Raw genomic sequence first — 27,936 nt, 5'->3', positions numbered from 1 at the left:
ATTAGAACCTATTCTTGTTTATTATTTAACATAAGAGTATGCAACTTAATAACGCAAGAACGCAGTAAGACCCTCAATTTTTAATGCTATGTAGGTTCATACAAGTCTTTCGATCTCTATATTTACCTACGCTGAATTATCCAAGATCTATCCTATAATCCCCCCTTTCGGTAGCAAATCACAAGACTAAAATCATTTAATTAATGACCAGTTAATTAAAAGCATTAGGCACAGAATAATTCAAACAAACATTAATGAAAACTACTTCAGATTAGCATCAAAGAGCAAGCATAGTTCGAAACTGGCTACATCGTTTTCTTAGAATTCAAAAATTTAGTTCATTCCGAAAATTAAAACCAACATAATAAATTTCACCATATTTTCTTCAATTTGGAGCATACGGGAAAGATCAACACTCGCCGCACCGCCGTCGTGCGTCACGAACACCCCGAACACCGCCGTTGTTCGCCGCCTTCCAATTCTGAAAAGATATTATTTTTGCGTGCTTCCAACTCTCCTTTGCTGGCTGTGTGTGTATCTTCGCAGCACCCCTAAAAGAAAACCACAAGAAAGCTCCCAAAAAATAATTTTTCCAAGAAACTCGATGTGGTTTGGCCTCCCTTGTGTGTCTCCAAAAAAAAATAAATTCTCTCCTTCTCCTATGGTGCGGCCTCTCCCCATTCAGCCCCCAGCGCACACTGCTCTCTCCTCCTCTCTTCTTGCACATGGCACTCTCCCAAGGAAACCCTCCTCTTTTCCTTTTTCAATCCTTACTTTCCTTTTGTCCTTTCTTTCCTTGCTTTTCTTTCCTTTCTTTTTTTTTTCTTTCCATTCTTTTGTCTTTCCTTTCTATGTACCCAGCGCACACTGCCCTTCTGAGATGACCCGGCTGCATGGCTGGGTCACATCTCATTTTTTGATTTTTTTTTTCTTTTTTTTTTCAAAGGTACATGAACTTTCCTCCTCTTTCAAGCCCACTTTCGACCCTCTTACAGCTTATAACTCTCAAATCTTAAAACACAAAATATGTATAGCTCTTTTTTATCTTTTCCTAGAATTTTGAATCGTCTCGATCGGAGCTCTTATGAGAAAGTTACGCCAAGATTACGAAGAATTGTCGAAATAATCCATAAAACGGCGTATGCTAACTTCACGTCTGATTTCGGCCTTGATGCTGCCAGTTTTCTGCAAAACACAAAACATGAAAATTGTAGATTGTTTTCTTATCTTTCTACAGCGTCTTGAATTATCTGAATTAGAGGTTAGATAAGAGAGTTACGTACAGATTTCAAAGTACCGTCGGTTTTTTAGCTTCCAACAGTTGCTCTGCAATAAAAAACACCAAAATTTCATACATTACTCAATAAAACCCAAATTTTATAAATGAAACACAATGTTAGAATATTGAGAGTAATTAGACATTTAAATACAAAATATCATTTGCAATGCATGAATTAAAGCACCTAATTACGCAATTTAAGCGCGTAATCATTTGGTTTTTGTTGTGCAAATATTTTTTAAACAAGAAAAATATTTTCAAACTAATATTGTGCGTATTTCATTGAGGAAAATCTTATTGAACTAGTTTGATTATCTGATTCATATATGTGGAATATTGATTTGCTACTAAATTGTGCATTGCTTAGATTTCAAGATACTACTTGTTTTGAACACTCTTGAGCATATCACTGATTATATTACATTGAGTGCTGATAGCACAATAATTTGCATCACTGAGCTTACACTATATCCATATCATTGATGTGTATGTAAATGCGTGTATTGGGTACATATCTACTTTACGTGAAAGCATAATCACTGTACCATCTGATTAAGAGAATACTGTTGTATTTTCTAGGCATGGCTTGAGGGGACGGTAATCCAGTCCGATAAGGATTGGTCGTAAACATTGACGTCAGCCCTGTACTAATTAACCTGATTTGTTTAGTTGTCGCTCCACCCGTTTAAATGAGCAATTATAGTGATAATCCTTGTGCTTGTTAGTCAAGGTGGGGACGTAGGCAATTGGCCAAACCTTGATAACATTTCTTCGTGTCACTCTTCCTTTACTGCTTTTTGGTGCATGTGCTGTTAATTAGACTACTCTATTTAATTACTTGTACATATTACAACTAATTTACATTACTTGCACTAGATTGATCAAAGGGTTATAAATATACTGTTGTTAAGAGATTTACCTAGGGCTTAAATTTTAAAAGTACCAATTTACCCCCCTCTTGGGATCACGGTAAAGCTAACACTAAAGATACTTGGGAGGAACTCAATAGGAGATATGGAGAAACTAAGAAAAAGGAGTCCACTACTCCAAATGCTTCAAGCTCAAACGTCCAAGAAGGCAAAGATCATTATTATACAGTCTTGACTAACGAAGAGGTACATTCCTCTCCTTCTATATCTATTGATGAGTCGTGCAATGATTCATGTGATAAATCCTGTGATAATTCTGATAGTGAATCATGTGATAGTTCTGATAGAGAAAGCATGCCTACTTATAAGGAATTACAAATGGAATATATTAAAACTCATAAGTCTCTTGTTAAAATTAACAAATGATATGTCTTTGAAAATAAAAAAAATGAGGCATCACTGAAAGAGTTAGAATAAAAAATTCTTGTTGAAAAAGAAAAGGATTTGAAAATCATAAGATTAGATAACAAGAATGCAATGTTGGAAAAATAGCTGAAAAAGTTAAGATCCTAAATTTCCATTGAAAATAAAAAGGATCTTCAAATTTATAAACTAGAGGATAAAGCAAACAAAATGATCAAAGAATTTATAAGATTACAAGCTGTTTATAAGGGCCTAAAAGACTTGAAAATTCTAGGCCTAGAAAGTAAAATAGAGGACCAAGCTAAGATCACCCACACATTCACTAGGGGCAAAGAAAATTTTGATAAGCACTTAGGTTCACAAAAGATGACCTTAGACAAAAAGGGTATAGGTTATAATAATATTGAAAATAGATAGAGAAAGAACCTATACATGGGGTACTTTGAAAGAACATCTAAATTTTATGCTAGTGCCTCATCTGGTCCATATGCTCACACCACTTGTTTCCTGTGCAAAAAGAAGGGTCATATCAAATTTGGTTGCTCATTCAAAAGGAAAGGTGTGGGACTTAAATAAGTGTAGAGAGTCAAAGAAACATCGGGTTCTAACCCGCCAAAACTCCAAAAAAAAAAAAAAAAAGGGTACCAAAACAAGTTCTATTGCTCCCATCTTTGGTTTTAGGCTCAAGAACTTAAATGCACCCTTCATATTCTTCAAAATCAAGAATAAATGAATTTATTGAAGGAATTTTTATTTAAATTTTTTAATATGGTCAATAGTGCTTAAAAATTAAAAGCCAATTATTTGTTATTAAAAAATTAAAATACCTTGGCTAAATATGTTAAATGAGAAAGGGTTGAAAAATGGGCAAAATATCAAAATTGGCAAGCCCTAGTTGACAAGTTTTACACGCCCAATCGATCGGACTTGCCCTAGTCGACTTCCCAGTCAATCGGACCCCTTTGGTTTACCCACAGTTGACCGGACCCAAAATTGAGGCCTTTTTTTTTAGCTTCAGTCGACCAGACACTTGTTTTCTGTACAGATTATGAAGGTTAGACAACCGGTCCATTCCCCCAGCCGGTTGGGCCTTGGAACTTGAAAAGTCCTTCAGCGCCAGTTGACCGGACCCTGTCCCTAGAAAGAAAAGTGCCTCATTTAATGCTCACCAGTCGACCAGGACTCTCCCCAATCGATCGAATCTTTAGGCAATATATATTTTCAGCGCCCATACAGTTCATTTTTCATGACTATCTTAAGAACAAAAATTCTATTTTCCCCATTTTCGTGTTTTGGCTAAAAATCTTACACCCATATACCTTCAAACCATCATGCCAAGGCCGGATAAATGCAAAGCTGTCGAAGAAGCCGACGATGCCTTGGGGAATTGGTTCATTTCCCCAAACAAGAGGGCTAAATACGAGAGGGATTTCAAACCAAAGGAGGCAATTTTGGGTAAGATCCTAGACATCTCATTTATGGAACAACATTTTAGAAACATGTTAGAGATGTTCAAGTACCAAGGGTGGTACCCTTTTATTACTTACTAGGCTAAGGGAGTGTACCCTATCCTTATTAGAGTAATCTATGCAAATCTAGGACGAGATGACCAGGGATTTTATTCTAGAGTCCTGGAGTAGCCCTCTAGGTTTGACGCTCAGCTCCTTGCAGAAAATTTTGAAATTAAAAGAGCTGAATTTGAATGTCCTGACCTCGTGACGACCTGGATTAATGAACAGGAGTTCACTATAGAGGCTTTTGTGAACCTAGTCATGGTTCACCCAGTGGTGAACCGCAACCATACCCTTGAGTATAGGTCATTTACTCTAGAGGCCAAAGTAGTACACCACCTGCTCTCATATAATATCCTACCTAAGAGTGGGTCCAAGGTCTACGTATCATTCCTGAACTGCTTTATTATGTGGTGTCTCTTCACTAGGAAGAAAGTGGACCTAACCAACTTGATCATTAAATGGATGTTTATTAAGACCATAGGCAATAGGATAATTATGCCTTGTAGGGGCATACTTAATAGGGTCTTCTTGAGGTTAGGAGTCACCAAACTGGGGTAATCACTACTTTTAAAGAGGAAACACACAGACATATTATCCTCGACGACTATAAAGCAGATGGGGTATAAGCTAGCAAGTAATATGTAGTTACTCGTGGCTCCTAGACAAGCAGGAGATCAACCAGGACCTCAAGACCAGCCTCCACAACTGACTAACACCGAGATCATAGCTGCGATTGAGCGTCTCTCCTTGTCCTTCAGTGAGTTCAGAGAATTCACAACTAAATCTTTGGAGTCTACAAACGCTCGCCTCGCCTCCATGCAGCAGGAATTAAAGGAGCTTGCAGTTGCTTCAGAGAACAAATACATAGATATTCAGAACAATTACGTTGATTTGGAGGCTATGGTGCCTACAAACGTCACCGAAAGGAGTGATCGAATTAATGAGCTACACATCGATGATAATGAGAAAGGAAAGGATCATATGGACATCAGCGGTGGTGAAGCAAGATCACTTGGTGGAGGTGCTCATGATGGAGAGGCTTAGGAGCTACATATGAGGGGGAGCTAGACTCTAAAACTTCTCAGCTGATGAACAATTTTAAATTTTTGTTGTTGGGTCTATAATCATATACATTTTACACTTTGTTTTTTTATGTTGATGACACTACATTGCACTACACTACACACACCCACTATCCATTTTTGTTTATATTTGATGGATGGTTTCTTTTTGTTTATATTGTGAAATGCATCCTGATATTTGATATTAGGAGTGCATGCTGATTGAACTGAATGCCACCAGCATGACTGATGCAGTGACTTGTGAATTGTATGCTGTAGAATCTACTAGGTTATCTGGTGCATGTTTTCATGATCTGGGGGTTTGGCGAATGTCCTATTTACAGACAACTTGCTGCCGAAATTTTGTTTGATTTTTCCCAAAATAATCAAAGTCCATAAATCATATGCTAAGATTGATTATGATATGTTGCATGTCCAAATATTTTTGAAAGGATGAGTGAACTATAAATGAACATTGAACTTCATCCTTGAATACACATGTTGCATATGTTTTGTGAAAATTCCTTGCTTCATTCTCATGGACTCATATGCATCTTATGCTTTGTTTTTGAATCCTAAAGCTGTTTTGATTACCTTGAACATCATATCTCGCTGTTATTGAACATAATTTGATGGATTGTTCTTGGGGCACATTAACACCTTGCTGTCTTAATGTTTATCTTTTAATGCATGTGTGTTCTATTAGGTTGATTATACTAATTGCATGTTTAAAAAATGACTCAATCATTTTCTTAGTATAATTGGTTTTAAAAGAGTAAGACGACTGCTAAAACTAGTTGACACATTTCAGCAATTTACAACATCTAAGCTTGTTTTTCAAATCAATAACGGGAGCCTTTTAAACTCAAATTTTATTCTTTTGTGCTTATCCACATGATTGGCTTAGATTTTTTATTAGAACTTTTCTATGGCATATGCATTAAAGTTAGATTAAATTTATTTAAAATCTTAAATTGAAATATGTTGTTTTTCCATAACCTTCTTTTCTAGCCATATGGTCTCAGATTAAATTGTCTAAATTACTTTTAGGATCTATATGGTTGATTTGTCTGGTTATATTTCGTCTTGTTTTAAAATGACTACCAGAAAAATTGAGCTTGCTTAGATCTTCATATTAAAGTTTCTTTTTCAGCAAGCATAGTCCCCAGTACTCATTGATAATATCAAGGGGGAATTCTTTTTAAACGAAATTTTTATGGCAAGAATTAATTTTATATGGGGTATATTTTTTGCTTGTATGCTTAAAGCTTTCATGACATGCACTACTTAGTACCTAAAATTTCATGTGTCATGAACTTTTTTAAACTTAAGGGCTTGATTGTTTAATGGTCTTCTTATCTAAGAAGAAATTGTTTTTGGCCCTTGATGACAAAGGGGGGAGAAGGTTTATGAGTAAAATTCTAATTTATTTATAACTATTTTCTCCTATCTCTCCTGCCTTTTGCCATTCATTTGGAAAATGATAAACATGATACTTTTTGCAAACTTAAAAATCATTCTTGTATCATGTAAATTTTATTGAATATCTTTAAAATACGCTTCAATACAAATTGCACAATGATCTACTGGACTTAAATGTTGTTAATTTAGGTGTAATCCCAATAGAGGGGGTGAATTGAGTTTATTTAAAAATTCTTTAAGATTATTTACCACTTACTCCTTATTTATATATTCAACAAATTAATTGCAGAGATTTGAAATTGATTCAAATTATTATTTCAATAAATTCGATTTTACCCCAATTAATTATCAAGTGCGTGTGAGGTTATTCAACATATACACATGCGAGATAGGTAATGAAATACGTTATGTAAATTAAAAAGAGTAAGGAAAGAGAGAAGACAAACACAATTTTTACGAAGTTAAAAAAACCCGCCCTATGTCCTCACCTCGAGCAACCCACTCAAAGATTCCACTAAATCCATGTTCCTTTAACCGAGACGGAGCTTCCCTAACATCCGCTGCTTACAAGAGGCATAGCTACCTCCTCACCCGGTTCACAACCCAAACCGTGATTATAATATAGAATTTCAAATATGCAAAACAACTCAATATTACTTCTAACAAAGCTAGTGAGTACAATGGAAAACCTAACACATATTCATATGATAAAACTTGAAGCTTAGTATGTATATAACGATGTAATCGTTATATTAATGATATGCTTCACACAATTTCCCTTTGATCAAATCTCCCAAAATAATTATATAAGTAAGTGCTTTGGAGAAGTTAGGGTTTTAAATAATCTTTGGTTTAAAAGAATATGACTATTCCACTTCAAATTTTGAATCCAACCAAATAAGCTCAATACAAATATGCAATTCAATTTTTCCCTAAAAATCTAGATTAATTAGTTTTATTCCAAATATCCAAAACACAATATGATCTTTGTATATGTATATGTATATATATATGATATGTGTTCCAAGGATCAAAGACCTAATATAATATTTTTCAGAAAATATCCCTCTATAATATATATATATAGTTATGAACTATAAGGATATTTAATCAAGTGGTTTTGTAATATCGAAAATATCGAGTCTTTAAATGAATACACACTTGAATCAAAAATATTTAACCATTGGCAAAACTTTTCTCAAGTAGTGATGTTTTCAAAACAATCTATATGCATATAAGTACACTCAAGGTCAATCTCTCAAATAATATTCAATGATAGATTTTGAGATGAAAAACTCTTTGAGAATAAGTAGTAAAAAACAGATCAATTTACCAAACCTCAATACTAAGTTGAATGCACAACAATCGCAAGAATGCCTTTTAAAGATCAATGTAGTCTTAGCTCAGATTTGACGTATAAGCTTTGAACATTATGTCAGGTCTGTTGGCAGTCAGATATAGTAAGCTACTGATCATTCCACGATAGAGCTTGACATCTACTGGTATACCTTGATCATCTTTGTCTAATTTCAAAGAAGAGCTCATAGGTGTCTCTAATGTACTTCGATTGATTTATAAAAATTACATATTTCCCTTGTTTGATCTGAAGTCCTAGGAAGAAATTTAGTTCACTCATCATGCTTATCTCAAATTCATTTTGCATAGTGCTTGCAAACTCATTGCACAAGTCTTTATTTGTAACACCAAATATAATATCATCTACGTATACTTGAACTAGGAGCATGTCATCTTTCTTAGACTTTATGAAAAGTATTGTGTCTATCCTCCCTCTGATAATTCCATTGTTCAGTAGGAATCCGCTTAGTCTCTCATACCAAGCTCTAGGAGCTTGCTTTAAACCGTACAATGCTTTTGTAGTCTATAAACGTGATCTGGATTCTTATGGTTTTCAAAGCCTGAAGGTTGTTTTACATATACCTCTTCACTTATGTAGCCATTTAAAAACGCATTTTTGACATCCATTTGATATAACTTGAAATCCTTAAAAGCAGTATAGGCTAAAAGCATTCTTGAAATCCTTAAAAGCAGTATAGGCTAAAAGCATTCAAATGACTTCCATTCTAGCTATGGGTGCAAAGGTTTCTTCAAATTCTATTCCTTCTTCCTGGTTATATCCTTGAGCTACTAGTCCTACCTTATTTCAAACATTTATCCCATGTTCATCTTTCTTGTTCTTATATATCCATTTTGTTCCAATAATTGTTTTATCCTCAGGTCTATAAACTAATATTCATACTTTGTTTTTCTCAAACTAGTTTAACTCTTCTTGCATGGACATCACCCACGATTCATTCTCAATTGCTTCACTCACATTCATAGGTTCTTCTCAAGATAGAAAGGCAAAATGACTAATCATGTTCCTAAGTGAGGATCGTGTGGCTACTCCACATAATGGTTCACCTATTATTTGATCAATGGGATGACTCTTTATGTACTTCCATTCTCTAGGTAGTTCATTAACCTCATTTTCAATTTGATTAGTTTCATTAGATAGTTCCTTCATTTCATTTCTCTTTTCTGAATCATTTTTAATGGACAATTTTTCAAATTCCTTATTTATCTCAATTCATCTTCATCAATCCTTTTTGAGAAGGGATTTGACTTATCGAATACTACATGAATGAATTCTATAACAGTTAATGTTCATTTATTATATACTTTGTAGGCTTTACTATCTAAGGCATACCCTATGAAGATACCTTCATCTGATTTCACATCAAACTTTTCTAAATGTTAATTGTCTCTAAGCACAAAACATTTACAGTCAAAGACATGAAAATATGATATGTTTGGTCTATGGTCATTCCATAATTCGTAAGGAGTCTTATTTAGAGATGGTCTAATCAAAACTATATTTAGAACATAGCAGGTGGTATTTACTACCTTAGCCCAGAAGTACTTAGGTAGTTTATGTTCGTTAAGCATAGTTTTGGTCATTTCTTATATAGACCTATTCTTCCTTTCAACTACACCATTCTGTTGTGGTGTTCTAGGAGCTGAAAAATTATGAGTTATTCCTAATGAATTGCAGTAGTCTTCCATACTTTGATTTTTAAATTCTCTACCCCTATCACTTCGAATTTTAGTAATAGTATAACCCTTTTCATTTTGAATTTTCTTACACAGATATATGAATTATTCACACGCTTCATCTTTGTGACCTAAAAATAGTACCCATGTATATCTTGAATAATCATCAGCTATGACGAATGCGTATGATTTTCCTCCTAAACTCTGAATTGGGTTTGGACCAAATAAATCTAAGTGTAGCATTTGAAGTGGCCTAGTAGTAGAGATTACTTTCTTCTTCTTAAAGCTCGTTCTTGTTTGTTTTCCTAGTTGACATGCATCACAGATTTTATATTTCACGAATTTAGTCTTAGGCAATCCCTTAACTAATTCTTCCGTAACAAGTTTAAATATTAAATCCATGTTTGCGTGTCCTAGTCTCCTATGCTTATCCAACTAATCTCATTTATAACAGAAAAACAAGTAACAAGTTGAGGAGCAAGGTTGTCAAGGCTAGTGGTGTATACATTTTCATGACGATTAGCAGTAAACAATATTTTGTTTTCAGTCTTGTTCTCTACAATGCATTTGTCATGTTCAAATGAGACTTTATAACCTTTATAGTTGACTTATACTCAATAAGTTATGTTTCAATCCATCAACTAATAACACATTATCAACGACAAGTGAAGGTTCCTTACCAACTTTACTAACTCCAATGATTTTACCTTTAGAGTTATCCCTAAATGTAACGAATCCTTCATCTTTGGATATAATAGATGCAAATTTAGCTTTATCTCCTGTCATATGTTGCGAGCATCCGCTATCCATATACCACTTATCCTTCGAGGAGAACAATCTCAAGCACATCTATAGGACATAATCAGATAACTACTTTTGGTATCCAGATTTTCTTGGGTCCATGGGGGTTAGTGCTAGATTCTCCTTTGACTTTCCAAACTTTCTTAATTTTGACATCTTTATTTTTGAAATGACAGTCAAATTTTATGTAACCCAACCTCTTACATTTAAAACATGTAATATTTCTATGATAGTCTTTAGTTGGAACATACGACTTTGACTCTCTTACAAAATATCCATGTAGATATGTTTCTGTTTTAGATTCTCCTTCCCATTAAAACCAAGACCTTCCTTCTCTAGGGAATTTCGTTGAGTTCTTAGGAATTTTTCAAAATTATTTTGACATTCTCTAAATTTACAAACAATCTTAGATTTATCTTTCAAATTCTTTTCTAACTCCTCAATTTTTAAATCCTTGTCTTTCATGAGAACACTTCTAGGCAGAGACTTCGGTCTTCTGAACAGAACACTTTCTGATTTTTTTCATTTTAGTTTCAAAAATTTGTTTTACTCTCTTTCTTTACTCTTTTATAAAATATTTTTTGGGATTTTAAAAAGATCTCTAACTCCATAAATATCTCCTAAAGATTTTCATAAGATGCATGAGTCCTAAGGTCAGTCTAAGGTATATTTTGAGTTTCGAATTAAATCATATGAAATATGTAAATACATTTAGTTCTAAATACCCATTCCCATGATGATCTTGAACTTGCCGTTTGCATCTTCATTCTTCTACTCTTTTAGTTCCATGGATTGTGCCAAGATGTATATACTTTAATTTTCATGGTTTGCATGACTTTCTAGCCTTCCGTGCATGCTAAATATTGTTCTTGTTCACAATCTCAATGCACAGATCAAATACCAAGCAATTTGTCATTATCAAAACAGGATTGGACTCATAGAATTAACAAATGCTAATCTTAAATTTTTTGGAGTCTTCATGTTTGCATATGCTTGCATATATTGAATATCATTTAAGTTATGCATATTCTTAGGGGGAGCATTTTTAGGTTGAACCTAATTTTGCTCCCGTATTTGTCATCATCAAAAGGGGAGATTGTTGAATTTTTGAATCCGATCTCTGTTTTGATTATGAAAAATCACATCATCTCATTGTGTGCTTAGTGTTTGCACAGGCTCATCCTTTTGATAGCGCAGATGATGATACAATATTGAAGCCTTGAAATGCAGCTAAAAGATCGTATTCCATGGCACATTCCAAGGGAGTAAAGCTTGATGAAGACCTTGAATTTTAAGTCATAATAGTAATTAGGATTTTAATTGTGCATGCATGCTCACATGATTTAACTGAAGCTCTATCAAAACCATAGATTGACCATGAGAACCCCAAATAAAATGAAAACATTTTTATACTTAAAGGCTATCTTCTACAAAGGTTTAAAATACTTTTTGAACTCAAAAACTTGGCCAAAATCTCCTTTTTTGTTAAGGCTAGTCGACTGGATTGTAAAGCCGAATCAACCAGAGTGCTATTAAAGTGAAAAAGAGATTTTTACTAAAGGGCCATTTGACCGGCCTCCCACAGTTATATTTGGGCCAGTTGACCGACGAGGACATAAGGGAAAAAATGTAATCTGAACATGCCTAGAAGACCGAGCACACTTAAGTCATGCTTGACCAGTCGATTGGACTAAAGAAATGGGCATTATATATAAGCCTAGTTGACCGGCCACTTAAAGGCATTAGTTGGCCACTTGACCGGGCACTGTTCATCAAGCAGACCGGATCTTCAATCTGGCAAACGTTTCTCGCAAATTGGGAAATCGCCTTAGGGCCAATCAACCAGGCCTCTCGGGATTTCAAAATTCTGGGCATTTAACGGTCAGATTTTTCAAGTATAATATTATTTTAATGCCCAATGGTCATATTCTGAAAATTCCTATAAATACTTGGCCAAAACACTTTGCAAAAGCTAGAAAAACATATTGCAAGATCATTTGAGTATTCTTTGATTTCATTTCATATTTTCTACTTAATTTTAAAGATCAAATTCATTTTCCCATAATCTTCCTTTAGAAAAATCTTTTTCGAAAAATCTTGGGAGTTTACAAGTTGGTTTTGAGCATTTATTCAAGTTATATATATTTTGCTTAATAAGCCTCTTTTCTTGAGACTTCAAAGAGCAAATTATTTCTCCAACTTTCTTTTTGAAAATACTTTCTTGGAGACATTTTTTTAAGGATTCTTGAAAAAATGCTTGAGCTTATATTCAAGTTCATATATGTAGCTTGAAAGCCTTTATTATATTTGGTGTTAATCTCAAAGGTCAAACTCTCCTACACACTTCATCATTGAATATTGTTTGTGGAGAAAATCCTTTAGTAAATCAAGAGTGCTTGAGCAATATACTTATTCATATATTTTTGCTTGAAAAGCCACTTGTAAATTGATTTTACAAAAGGTAAATTTTGAAAGAATAACATCTTACATACTCTCAGCTTTAACTTGAAAAATATTTTTGAGAGGAAAATCAAATATTCTACTGAGCTTCATTTAAATCATTTGAGAGTGCATCTAGTTTTAAAATTGTACAATTACGCTTTTTGAGAAGTACTGCTTATTGTACGAAAAATTTTATATTTTTTGTATCCATGTAGTTCGGGTCGTAAACCGTGTTCTAGGTGTGAGGTATCAACTGAGGAGGAGGACTCCATCTCGTAAAGAGTGTTCCAGGTGTGAGGTATCACCTGTGTAATAACCCGAAAAAAAATTAAAAAATTAATTAATTAATTAAAATTATAATAAGTTAAATAGTTAAACGTTATTAAATTAATTTATTAAATAAACAAATAAAGGAAATAGAAAAAAATGAATTAAATTAAATTAAAATTATTTATTAGTAATTAATTAGTTAAATGTTATTAACTTTAATTAATTAATTTCATATACGTATAAGTTAAGTTAAAGTAAAGAAAAAAAAAAATAAGAAGCTTGAAGCTTCCTAGAGAATTGTAGAAGAACAAAAGCCCCATCATTCGTCTCTTCAGTCTCTCACTCTCCGTCTACTCCTCCGTCTCCGCCTTTCTTTCTACCCTCATTTCTCAATGGACATTCGACCGATCGGAAAACGGAAGGTACCGTTGGATTCCTAACTCCACCACCGACATTTTTACTGGAGCGGATTTGTCGTGGGAGCGGCGAAGGCAACATTCCTGAGGTAAAACAACTTTCTCCTAATTTTTCAATTTCTTGTTAAATTTTTCGTTAAATCGATAATCAGGCACCACCGTGGGATCTTAGACGTGATCGTTGTCATTTTGATATAAGTAAAGTTTCAATTGAGATTTTTTAAGCCCTACTTCAAAGCAAGAGTGAGCTTTGAGAAATTTGGTAATTTGGCTATATTTAAGGGTATATTTATTTATTTAGAATTTATGGGTTTAGAAAATATTAAAATAATATTTTATTCAGGATTAATTACATGGAATTGAGATTTTTGATTCAATGTCCGGGTGAGAGCTGCAAGTATTTTTCGGGGTCCCTGTTGGCGTAATTCAAGAAACCAGGTAAGGGAAAAAATATATATTAAATTAGAATTTTTATGAATTTAATGAAAAATAAATTGTGTTATATGTACGTGTATATGTTTCGGTATGGGTAAAATGTTAGTCATTTAAATTATGTTTTTTTGAGTTTAGGGTTGTTTATTAGATACGTATATGTGAAAATGAACTGATGAAAGTGAGAAATATTTTCATAAATAATTATGTAAGAAATGAAAGGTATTTTCAGTATATAAATATTAAATGTTGGTTGACTTATTTTACAGGCATTGTATGAATTTTATTGCTAAATTGTGTGAGATGAGTAAATGTAAATTTTGTGCAAATATACGTTAAATGTACGAGATACAGGTTAAGTGAGTAATGCATTGTGAATAAAATATGATATGAATTATGTTACTTGTGTATGTTAATGCAACCATGTAAGCAGTTGAAAAATGTTGGGTAAACAGCTGAAAAATGTTGGGTAAAACAGCTGAAAGATGTTGGGTAAAACAGCTGAAAGATGCTGGGTAAATGTATGACAGTTGAAAAATATTGGGTAAAACAGCTGAAAGATGTTGGGTAAAACAGCTGAAAGATGTTGGGTATGAAATGAAATGAAATGAAAAGGGAAATGAGTGAAATGGAAATGAAATGTAAAATGTGAACAATGTAAAATGGGAAAGAGTCGCTTAAAGTGAAACGAAATGCAATGTTTAAGCTATGAACATGAACAGATGTGTTTGATTGAAAAATGACAGAAAGAATGATGTATTATGATATTAGAATGATGTATTATGATATTAGAAGTACTTATGTACGTAGAATGTGCAACAATTTGGGCGGGGCGTACTCTTCGCCTGAGGGCTTGCTGAGAAAGGCGAGTGCACTAGTAGTTTCAGATGTGGCAGTAGCTGCATAACGTAGTAGGGCAGAGGGAACCTACTTGTATAGGCGGGTAGATTTCCCTATCCTTAGGGCTTTTGCTAGTAAGCTATTGTTGAACGGTGTAAGTATGAGATCAATTTAACACTTGAGAGCTTACTGAGTAAGGCGAGTGCCCTAGTATGCTTTATTAGTGACCTTAGGGTTGCCTAAATATCAGAGCAGAGGGGTGCTACTTGTATGGGCGAGTAATCACCCCTATCCTCGGGTAATCTCGTGGGTTAAATCTTTTACATGTATGTTTGATTAGGATCAGAGAATGATTTCAAAAATTGTGTTAACGATTTTCAAATGTTAAATAATATGTTATATATAAACTCATGCTAGCCACATACTGTGTTTAATGTATTGTTTATTCCCTTACTGAAATGTGTCTCACCCGAATATGAATTTATCTTTTTCAAGATTTTCTCGAGATCGAGCTTTGAGAGCTCAAGGTTTTTATAGCATTATTGGGAAATAGAAAAAGAAAATGGTATATTTCTATGTTACGTTTGGGGAATGTAAATATTTATGTTTTATATCTTTATGTTTTAAGGTTGTTGAGTAAGGAATGATTGTGAAAATACTGAAATGTTTTGGAAGGTATGTAGATAGCTTTTAGAAAACTTTGGTATTATATTTGTGGAGATTATTTTATATTTTCCGTTGCGTATATGTTGATTATGGATTATCAGCGATTTTATCAGGTATAACGCACCGGACCCGGGTTTAAGGGTTCGGGGCGTTACATTATGGTATCAAAGCAATGTCCAGCCAAAAGTGTGATTAATTTCACATCGCCTGAATGTGATTAATTTCACATCCCAAGTTCGAATTTCTCTGCTCAGAAACATGACCATCGATGGATTTACCATGATTTTCTGAAGCTAACCACTTCTTCAGAAAAACATAGAAGACCATCAAGGGATTTCTGCCCCCAAACTTACGAAACACAATTCAGAATTCCTAATGGAAATATTAGAGTATTAGGTTAGGGATGATTTATACCAGAGTATAGGATTGAATTGCGATAAGGATAGGGATTGGTAGATTAAGATATCATTAGGAATTCTGAAGAAGTGGTTAGCTTCAGAAAATCATGGTAAATCCATCGATGGTGATGTTTCCGAGCAGAGAAATTCGAACTTGGGATTTGAACTCGAAGGTTAGGTTGATTGATTTGTAGAGGAAAATCTTTGAAGGAGAATAATTTAAGTGATGTGATTTAATGGTTTGTGGTCAAGTTATGTGTTTTTTATTTAAATTGGAGTATATGGAAATGTGTGGTATGAGGCTGGTTCGTTGGTTTCAAAGGTTATGGTATTAGGGGAAACCAACAAGTACCTCTAGGTAGAGGTGGATCAACACGAGTACTCGTTGATCCCGACTGAGCCAGATAATGTCAGGGACGCAGGTATAGGTTTATGATTAAGATAATAATGATTTAATTTGACTATGGATGGTGGATTAGTAAAAATTTGAGGACGAAATTTCTTAAAGGAGGGAAGAATGTAATAACCCGAAAAAAAATAAAAATTAATTAATTAATTAAAATTATAATCAATTAAATAGTTAAACATTATTAAATTAATGTATTAAATAAACAAATAAAGGAAATAGAAAAAAAAGAATTAAATTAAGTTAGAATTATTTATTAGTAATTAATTAGTTAAACATTATTAACTTTAATTAATTAATTTAAGTAAAATAGTGATTATATATATATATATATATATATGTATGTATGTATGTATATGTATAAGTTAAGTTAAAGCAAAGAAAAAAAAAAAACGAAGAAGCTTGAAGCTTCCTGGAGAATTGCAGAAGAACAAAAGCCCCATCATTCATCTCTTCAGTCTCTCATTCTCCGTCCACTCCTCCGTCTCCGCCTTTCTTTCTCCCCTCATTTCTCGACAGACATTCGACCGATTGAAAAACGGAAGGTACCATTGAATTCCTAACTCCACCACCGACATTTTTACTAGAGCGGATTTTTCGTGGAAGCGGCGAAGGCACCATTCCTAGGGTAAGACAAATTTCTCTTAATTTCTCAATTTATTGTTAAATTTGCTGTTAAATTGATGATCAGGCAGCACCACGGGATCCTAGTCATGATCGTCGTCATTTTGACATAAGTAAAATTTCAATTGGGATTTTTTAGGCTCTACTCCAAAGCGAGAGTGGGATTTGGGAAATTTGGTAATTTGGCTATTTTTAAGGATATATTTAATTATTTAGAATTTATGGGTTTAGAAAATATTAAAATAATATTTTATTCAGGATTAATTACATGGAATTGAAATTTTTGATTCAGGATCCGCGTGAGCGCCGCATGTATTTTTCGGGGTCCTTGTTGGTGTAGTTCAAGAAACCAGGTAAAGGAAAAAATATATATTAAATCAGAATTTTTATGAATTTAATGAAAAATAAATTGTGTTATATGTACATGTATATGTTTCAGTATGGGTAAAATGTCAGCCATTTAAATTATGTTTTTTCGAGTTTATGGTTGTTTATTAGATACGTATATGTGAAAATGAACTGATGAAAGTGGGAAATATTTTCAGGATAATTATGTAAGAAATGAAAGGTATTTTCACTATATAAACATAAAATGTTGGTTGACTTATTTTACAGGCATTGTATGAATTTTATTACTAAATTGTGTGGCATGAGTAAATGTAAATTTTGTGCAAATATACGTTAAATGTACGAGATACAGGTTAAGTAAGTAATGCATTGTGAATCAAACATGATATTGACTATGTTGCTTGTGTGTGTTAATGCAACCATATGAATAGCTGAAAAATGTTGGGTAAACAGTTGAAAAATGTTGGGTAAAACAGCTGCAAGATGTTGGGTAAAATAGTTGAAAGATGTTGGATAAAACAGTTGAAAAATGCTGGGTATCAAATGAAATGAAATGAAATGAAAAGGGAAATGAATGAAATAGAAATAAAATGTGAAATGTGAACAATGTAAAATGGGAAAGAGTCACTTAAAGTGAAATAAAATGCAATATTTAAGCTATGAACATGAACAGATGTGTTTGATTGAATAATGACAAAAAAGAATGATGCATTATGATATTAGAAGTACTTATGTACGTAGAATGTGCTACGATTTGGTGGGGCGTACTCTTCGCCTGAGGGCTTGTTGAGAAAGGCGAGTGCACTAGTAGCTTCAGATGTGGCAGTAGCTGCATAACATACTAGGGCAGAGGGAACCTACTTGTATGGGCAGGTAAATTTTCCTATCCGTAGGGCATTTTCCGGTAAGCTATTGTTGAACGGTGTGAGTACGAGATCAATCTAACACTTGAGGGCTTACTAAATAAGGTGAGTGCCCTGGTATGCTTTATTAGTGACCTTAGGATTGCCTAAATATCAAAGCAGAGGGGTGCTACTTGTATGGGCGGGTAATCACCCTTATCCTCGGGTAATCTCGTGGGTTAAATCTTTTGGATGTGTGTTTGATTAGGATCAGAAAATGATTTCAGAAATTGTGTTAACGATTTTCAAATGTTAAATAATATGCTATATATAAACTCATGCTAACCACACACTGTGTTTAATGTATTATTTCTTCCCTTACTGAGATATGTCTTGTTCGAATATGAATTTATCTTTTTCAGGATTTTCTTAAGATCGAGCTTTGAGAGCTCGAGGTTTTTATAGCATTATTAGGAAATAGAAAAAGAAAATGGTATATTTCTATGTTAATTTTGGGGAATGTAAATATTTATGTTTTATATCTTTATGTTTTAAGGTTGTTGAGTAAGGAATGATTTTGAAACTACTGAAATGTTTTGGGAGGTATGTAGATAGATTTTAGAAAACTCTGGTATTATATTTGTGGAGATTATATTTATGTTTTCCACTGCGTATATGTTGATTATGCATTATCAAGGATTTTATCAGGTATAATGCATCGGACCCAGGCTTAAGGGTTCGGGGCGTTACAACCTGAGGAGGAGGGCTCCATTCTGTAAGGAGTGTACCAAGCGTGGGGTATCGCCTGAAGAGGAGGGCTTCATCCTTTAAGGGCTCTCTCTCTCTCTCTCTCTCTCTCTCTCTCTCTCTCTCTCTCTCTCTCTCTGTCTTACCGCACTTTAAATTCCTACAAATGTATGTTTATCTATTAATTGCTGTGACTGCTTTACATACGCGCATCTTAGTTTGATTGAGATATTATTGGGTGAAACGTGTACATTATCCGCAAAAGTTTTTAAAATTCCAATTCATCCCCTCCCTTTCTTGGGACTACATCATTCCCCTCATTATTTTTTGGAAGGATGGGATTACTAAGAGGGAAAATCTAACTATAATGATATAATGAGCTTATCTCCAAGAAGATAAGAAAAGTGTAACATAAGAATCTCTAAATGAAACCTAGGGATTGCACTTTTTTTTTGTGTTTGGTGGGGGGGGGGGGGCAGGTGAGGGAGGTGTTATAAGTAGGGCTATTAAAAATATTTGAAACTTGAACCGATTTGAAAAATCGAACCAAACTGAATTGAACCTAAAATTCAATTAATCAATTTTTTCAGTTTGATTTTGGTTTAGATAATACATTATTATATATATATATATATATAATGCTTTCAATTAAAAATGATGAGACGTGTGTATATTTTGTTAGTAGTTTAGTTAAACATAATGCGAGACTAACCATACTTGATCAAAACTCAAAAGAAGAAGAAAAAAAAAATTAAAAATTAAACATCAAACCCTAGCTCCCTTCTTCTCTTTTCAATCTCTCCGCTCCCCAGCTTCCAAGCTTCTAACAGCATGCAACATCGCACCAACCACCACCCTTAATGACAACTCCTCAAACCTTTGTCGCCACCCTCGATGGGACCACAATGCTACCGCTTGTGGTGACTCCAAACTCTTCTACTACCTTCTCCTCCTCCACCTCGCCGACTACTCCGATGACTCGACCTCTCTATCATTGTCCTCAAGTCCCTCATTAGTTCACCATAAAATATTTGTAGATCTAGCCTCTCTATCGCTGTCCTTTGCAACACAATCTCCTCCTCATTCGCCTCACCGCCTCACCAACTACTTTGATGAGATCGACCTCTCCATGACCGCCCTCAAGTCCCTCTTCACCTTAAAGATTTGTAGATATGGGTTAGCTCTTTATTTTTCAATCAGCAATCCCGGTCTGCAACAATCCGGCATTGGTCCGGCCAACCCGCGAAGCACGGCGCCACTGGCACATGGCTAGTCCCCGACTCCCATGGCATCGTACCGGTACTAACTGGTGGATCCACACCCTTCGGTCTGATCTGCCAGTATAGGCTCACGCCCTCGGATATAGAGCCAGACACTTTTGCCTACGTGGCAGGCAATAAACACACGCCCTCGAATATAGAGTCGGACACTCTCAGTACCTGAAACAATTTTTGGAACCCAGTTCTTACTAGCATTTCAACATATCACACACACATGCATGCTTATATAACCAAACTAACCACACTCATTTGGTAATTTAAATCATGGTTTTTCAAAAAAATACAGTTTAAACAAGTCAAGGCACGGCCATCCCAATATCACAGTATAAATCAACATATACTCAGTTTTCAACAAAATCAGGGATGCAGCCCCTCGTCCCATTTTTCTAAAAACTGTAATAATGAAAAAATCATAGTTTTCCCCTGTTAGATCCCTCCAAATGAGTAGCCAAAATACACACAAGACCGTGAACCACAATTCTATTGAGTCCGATTTCAAAAATAACCAATATAAACATAGTTCTCCTTACTTTTTCCCCGAATAACAAATTTCGAACTCCAAGGCCCCTAAACAGTAAACTGAGTTCCAAAACCTACAAATCACAGTATAGAATATACTCACAAAATAGTTACCTACAAAACTACCGGATCAGAAATGAAAATCGAGTCTTACCTCGATTTTTCGCCAAAACCCGAAAATCTCCGAAACCAGATTTCGATCCATAGAAATTGTAAAGAATCCTTCCACGATCCTCATGGTAACTTCAGATTTTTTATTCCATCAACAATCGGCGAAGAAATCTAGAGAGAGAGAGTAGGGAGAGTTTTAGAGAGAGAGTGAGAGATAAGATTGAAGTAACTTAGTGACGAAGTAATGAAAAATCCTATTTACAGCCCTTTGACCCGGCCCAATTCATCGAAGAAATGGTGCCTTCATCGACAAATCTTTCACTACCGTCGTCGAAGAATCAGTGACCTCGTCGACGAATTTGAGATCACCCATTTTTCCGAAACTCCTCGGCTTCTCCTCCTCGACGAGTCTCTGAATTTCGTTGACGAGAAGAACAAAGGCTTCGTCGATGAAATCTGGCTTCGTCGACGAAATGTGCCAAATTTCCAATTTGCCCCTCTTTTTTATTTAAATCCATTAATCACGGTTCGGGTTCTTACATGCCAATTTACCAAGGGTGACGTATAATGCGGTCGGCTTAGGCCGAAGAGTGTGGCGACACTAGATAGATCGATTTATGTGTTTTGATAAATATATTGGAACTGTGTTTGTGAAATATTCTAAAATTGCTTGTGAAAATACTAAAATTGTGAAGTATTATGTTCTACTGTTCAAATTACACTCATGTGCCACACATTGATATAACCTGATTCTCCCTTACTGAGAAGTGTCTCACCCCTATTATACAAATGTTTTTCAGGTCCTTCAAGTAGCCGACACTAGCATCCTAGCTTTTCAGGAGCGTGGTTGTTAGTTAGCATTGTCTAAGTACTTGTGTAAGTACTGATCTTTGGCCACGTTGTCATTTTTGGGTTATGTAGGCGCCCAGGGGTATGTGTTGTATTATGGGACTAGATCTTGATTTTGTATAAACTCTAGTATGGTGTTATGATTTAATAGGTTGAATTATTCTGCTGCGTATATTGTGTATGTGATTGTGGATAAGGTATACATGAACCCTACAAGTTGGACCCTTATATTGTGTAGTATCATGGATGGTTGTATGATATAAGGACAGGTTAGGTCAATAAATCACACCCTGGGGCCCATTTCTAGGTTCGGGGCATGACAACTTGGTATCAACCGGGTTGTTAGGTCTTGTAGACTTGGTTATGCATGATTGTATGAACTTACCAGAGTATAGGAATGTAGGGAATTGGTAAAGTAGGTCGAGGGTTGTCTTGTAGCCAGATAAGGATTTATTGATGGTGTTATGTGTTTTTCTTGGAATGACGATTTTAGTAAAACCACGACAAACTATTAATGGTTTCGTGTTTGTGCGGTGGGGTAGACCTGGACCCGAGAGTTTAGAAGTTAACATGATTATTCTACAATGATTGTGTTAATTGTACTATGATAAAGGAATACTAATATATTCCTATCATATTTTTAGAATGAAGCCCAAGGATAGCAACTAAGATAGTAGCTCAGAGGTGACTACGAGTGAAGGGTCACCTTCCGTGCCTCAAGGATTGACCCGGAAGATTATACGAGAGATCGAACGAAGTGTTAGGGGATGGGAGCGTCCACCTATGGCTGTGGGTTACACCATTGAGAAGTTCACCCGCATGCATCCTCCGACATTTACTAGAGGATCCGACCTGATTGTGGCAGAGAATTGGGCGTAGAAGACAAAAAAGATACTGAAAGTTATGCATTGCACCAACGAGCATAAAGTTCTCTATGCTACGTTTTAGCTGGCAGGAGAAGCTAAGAGATACTGGACGAATGTTAGTTTGTTGAAGGAGCATAGAGTTGATCCATCAGGGATGACGTGGGGCCATTTTAAAGAGGTATTCTTTGAGAGATACTTCCCGGCTTCCGTCTGTGACGCAAAGGCAAACGAATTCTCGAGTCTAACCCAAGGGACCTTGATAGTGCAGAGTTATGCAGCTAGATACATCGAGCTGTCTCGCTTTGTGTCGTTTCTGATCTCGAACGAGTATGAGAAGACTCGGAGGTTCGAGAAGGGTCTGAGGAAAGATATTCGTAGGCTGGTGGGAATGCTGCAGATTCGGGAGTTTCCTGTTCTAGTGGATAAAGTCGTCGTGGTTGAGGTTGGTCTCTTGAAAGATGAGGTGGTACAAAATCAGAAGAAGAGGTCAATGCCTTCTAGTTCTCAGATTAGTTCTCGTCAGGGGCAGTGGACGAAGAGGAACTATAGTTTGAGTAATCGCCTGGGTACGAAACCGTGGGGTCCACAGGGGAATCGATCTCGCGAGCGTTGTACCAAGTGCAACAGATGACATAATGGTGAATACTAGCTGTTTGTGGGTAATTGTTATAGCTGTGGAAAATTGGGCCACAAAGCCCGAGACTGTCGTATGCAGATGATTGGTACACCTGCACCGAGTCAGAACTGGGAAAATAATTAGGTGCCTCAGGGAAACTTTCAGGGAAACACAGCTCAAGTGAGAGTATACTCACTTACTCCAGCCGATGCAGAGCATGCTGGCAACGTGGTAATAGTTACCATGTTACTGCTTTCAAATAAAGTTGCTATCTTATTTGATTCAGAAGCAACCCACTCCTTTATATCTGCAAACTTTGTGAAACTGTGTGGGGTTGAAACCCAAGTGATGGATGAGGGGCTCTCCGTTGCTACACCATCTAGGAGTGTGGTGATCTGTAGGAAGATGTTAGGGAACTGACCAGCGGTAATTTAGGGAAGGTCGCTGCCAGTGAATCTGGTAGTATACGATATGTTCGGGTTTGATGTCATACTAGGGATGGATTGGTTATCCTCCAGTTTTTCTGTGATTGACTGTCATGGGAAAGTAGTGGTGTTCAGACCTCCTGGGAAACAAAAGTATGAGTTCATAGGATCGTGTTTGCGTTCGACGCCACAGATTCTTTTGGCAATGCAGGCAAGAAGGTTACTCTTGGACGGGTGTTAGGGGTACCTAACTTGTGTGAAGGAACCACTTCGAGATGATCTGAAGCTCGAAGATATCCAAGTGGTGAACGAATTTTCAGATGTATTCTCGGAAGACTTACCCGGTTTACCTCTTGATCGTGAGGTGGAGTTCGTTATTGAATTGCTACCAAGTAAGGTACCAATTTCTAAAGCTCCATACCAAATGACTCCAACAGAACTTAAAGAGTTGAAGGAGCAGTTGTAGGAACTACTAAATAAAGGTTTTATCAAACCCAATGTTTCACCTTGGGGAGCTTCAGTATTATTTGTGAAGAATAAGGACGGATCAATGAGAATGTGCATTGATTACCATGAGATTAACAAGATAACAGTGAAGAACAGATACCCATTACCTTGTATAGATAATCTGTTTGACCAGTTGTATGGAACGCAAGTGTTTTTGAAGATCGATCTACAGTCAAGGTATCACCAGGTTAAAGTTAAGACTGGGGATGTTGCGAAGGTTGCTTTCCGAACCAGATATGATCACTACAAATTTTTGGTCATGTCATTCAAGTTGACTAACACTTCGGCGGTATTTATGGATCTAATGAACAGGGTTTTCCATGAATACTTGGACCAATTCGTAGTGAAATTCATTGATAATATTGTGGTATACTCTAGGAGTCCGAAAGAGCATGAAAATCATTTGAGGTTGGTGCTTCAAATATTGTAGGAAAGGAAGTTGTATACTAAGCTGAAGAAATGCGAGTTCTGGTTGAATCAGGTTGCATTTCTGGGTCATATCGTGTTAGGAGATGGTATCTCAGTTGATCCAGGTAAGATTGAAGCTGTGGTTGACTGGGTGAAACCAAAGAGCATGTAGGAAGTTTGGAGTTTCCTTGGACTGACAGGGTATTATCGTCGATTCGTGGAGGGATTCTCTAAGTTTTCTAGCCCTCTGACACGATTAATGAGGAAGGACGTGAAATTTGTTTGGACCGATGATTGTGAGCAGAATTTTCAGGAGTTGAAACATTGACTGGTCACTGCTCCAATTTTGATTATCCCATATGGGGACGGTGGTTTTGTGATTTATAGTGATGCATCTCTGAAGAGTTTGGGATGTGTACTGATGCAACAATAGGAAAGTAATTGCTTATGCTTCTCAGCAACTCAAGGAGTATGAGAAGAATTACCCTATGCATAATTTGGAGTTGATGACAGTGGTGTATGAGCTGAAAATCTAGAGACACTACTTATACGGCAAGAAGTGTGAGATCTTCATAGACCACGAGAGCCTCAAATACTTTTTTACGTAGAAGGAGTTGAACATGAGGCAGAGGAGGTGACTTAAACTGATCAAGGACTACGATTGTACCATTACCTATCACCCTTAGAAGGCTAACGTGGTAGCTGATGCGTTGACTAGGAAGTTAGAGCATGCGTTAGTATCACAATGGTAGATCAGCATCATATTAGGAGGGACCTGGAGGGTCTTGGTGTGGAATTGGTGGACGAAAATCACCACGCTTTCATTGCTAGTTTGGTGATCCGGCCCACATTGTTTGCAAGTATTAAAGTTGTTGGAGTTAGTGGAGATTGTGAGAAAGTACAGCAGAGGTTGGCTACATATTTTAGTATCTCTGATGGTGGTGTATTGAGGTTTGGAACCAGATTGTGTGTTCCAAATGATAAGGAGATAAAGAGGACAATTTTGGAGGAGGCACATCATTCTTTGTATACGATACATTTGGGTAGCACAAAGATGTATCGGGATTTGCGCAAATCCTTTTGGTGGAGTGGTATGAAAAGGGAGATTACTCAATTTGCAGAGTAATGTCTGACGTGTCAGCAGGTAAATGCTGAACATCATAGGCCGGTAGGACCGTTGCAGCCATTAAGCATTCCGGTGTGGAAATGGGAGCACATATCCATGGACTTTGTCATCGGGTTACCACCAGCGCTTCACGGGAAGAATGCAATCTGGGCGATCGTTGACAGGTTGACTAAATCTGCTCACTTTGTGCCGATGAAGGCTAGTTACCCTTTGAGTAGGCTAGCAGACCTATACATGCAGGAGATAGTCAGAATGCACGAGGTTTCATATCAAGATCCAAGATTCACTTCTTGGTTCTAGAAGAGTTTGTAGGAAGCACTGGGACAAAGCTTACTTTTAGTACAACTTTCCACCCCCAAAATGACGGACAGTCAGAGAGGACGATACAGATCTTGGAAGATATATTACGGGCTTGTGTGTTAGACTTTAGCGGTAGCTGGATTGGTTCCTATCGTTGGTGGGCCTATAACAATAGCTTCCAAACTAATATTGGTATGTCACCATTCGAGGCATTATATGGTCGGAGGTATCGGTCTCCTCTATACTAGGATGAGGTCGGTGAATGGTAGATATTGGGACCTGAACTCGTGTAACAGGCTTCTGAGAAGGTTAGATTGATATGGAATAGAATTAAATTAGCTTAGAGTCGGTAAAAGAGTTACGCGGATGTGTGCCTTCAGGAATTGGAATTCGAGGTGGGGGGTAAGATATTCCTAAGGATTGCTCCGATGAAGGAAGTGATGAGGTTCGGGAAGAAGGGCAAGTTGAACCTGAGGTATATTGGACCATTTGAGGTACTTGAGAGAGTGGGTCCAGTGGCCTACATGATTGCAGTACCCCCAGCACTCTCTAGGATCCATGATGTGTTCCACGTATCTATGTTGAGGAGGTACGTGTTGGATCCGTCACATGTGATTAATTATGAATCTTTGGAGATTGGGGATGCTTTGGCGTATGAGGAGATACCCGTTCAAATTCTGGACCAAAAGGTACAGAAGCTACGTACCAAGAAGATACCATTAGTGAAAGTGTTGTGGCGAAATCACGCGTTTGAGAAAGCTTCTTGGGAATTAGAGACGAAAATACGCCGGAAATATCCACATTTGTTATGAGGAATAGAGTTGCAGAATCGATTAGGTAGGTATGTAATGTTTCTTTTAATTAGAGTAATGATGTGTGGTTAGTCTTTGGGAAAGTGTTGTGATATTGAGAGCTCCCCAGATAGTGCATATGTAATTATGGTATTCCTTCGCCATAAGTGAGGGTATGTAATATATTTGAGATGGGGCTGCTATGTAGGTCTATAAGTTGAATTTTCATTTTCTTAAGGGTTGAAAAAACTCAAATCCTCCCTCTCTCTCTCTAGAACTCGAACCGACTCTCTCTCTCTCTCTCTCTAAGATCTCGAATTGTTTGTTACCCGAACCAACGATCCAACGTTATTACGTGGATCAAGGGGAGAATTTTTAATAGTGGATCGAATCTTCATTTTGAAGATTTCCTGGTTTTATACTGAAATCTAGGTAAAGGCTTAAGTTCAATTTTGGTTTGGTAGATATGCAGTAAATAGGATTGTATTGAAATATTATTCTTTGTTTTTAGGTTTTCGGAACTCGGTTCGCACTTTTGGAGCCATTTAGCTCGTGTTTCGATTTTCAGAGAAAGCTAAGAGGATTTTGTTTATATCAGTTATTTGTGAAATATGATTCAGTAAAACTGTTGTTTACCATCATGTGGATGTTTTGAATACTTATTTGGGAAAATTTATCGAGTGAAATGACGGAATTTTCGGATTACAATTTTTTTGGGAAAATTGGGGTTTCAGGTGTCATCTCAGTTTCTATTGGAAAATCACATATTTGAATAAATTATAATATAGAGATGACTGTACCTTCATCTATGTTAAATTGCATTCTAGGATCGAATGTGATGTGATTATTTATTTACCCAAATAAATGTGGCATGAGCTTGTATATTTAAATGATTTGACTGGTGAAATGTTGAAATAAGATATAGGAACAGGAGTTTCAAAATATTCCAAGTTTTGTGAAAATGCCGTGTCGGAATAATACCGTAGGCTCAGATATTGAGCCAAGTCAGAATAATATCGTAGGTTGAGATATTGATGTCGAGTCGGACTAATACTGTAGGCTGAGATATTCTTATCGGGTCAGAATAATATCGTAGGCAAAGATATTGAGCCGAATCAGAATAATATCGTAGGCTGAGAGGTCCGACTTTTGCCGAGAGTGTGAAATACCACCTATTATACCGATTTATCACCGAAGGGTGTGAGTCACCATATTTGCGTCGGTTCAACGTTGTGGGGGCTTATGCTATGCCAGGTTACCGGGGGCATCATATAATGCGGCCGGCTT

The 27,936-nt window shown here is 36.1% G+C and overlaps 1 protein-coding gene across 4 annotated transcripts in view; it reads right to left on the bottom strand.

Moving 5' to 3' along the window:
* Nucleotides 1-253: 253 nt before the first annotated feature.
* The window catches only part of LOC131149489 (uncharacterized), a 52,931-nt gene continuing 25,248 nt past the window's right edge, over nt 254-27,936 (bottom strand). Inside the window, exons 5-6 of one of the 4 annotated variants that reach the window (XR_009135224.1) lie at nt 1,284-1,326; nt 254-1,185 (exon numbers count right to left, since the gene is read on the bottom strand). The gene's annotated coding sequence lies outside the window, so the exon portion shown is untranslated. Of the gene's footprint in view, nt 1,186-1,283; nt 1,327-12,919; nt 13,168-13,573; nt 13,633-19,475; nt 20,291-27,936 lie in introns of those variants that run through there. The other 3 variants (XR_009135228.1, XR_009135223.1, XR_009135226.1) reach the window with 3 other exon arrangements.

Source organism: Malania oleifera, chromosome 2, assembly GCF_029873635.1.
Source record: "Malania oleifera isolate guangnan ecotype guangnan chromosome 2, ASM2987363v1, whole genome shotgun sequence".
Lineage (NCBI taxonomy): Eukaryota > Viridiplantae > Streptophyta > Magnoliopsida > Santalales > Ximeniaceae > Malania > Malania oleifera.
The sequence above is the reverse complement of the archived record's forward strand: the minus strand, read 5'-3'. Positions and strand labels throughout refer to the sequence as shown.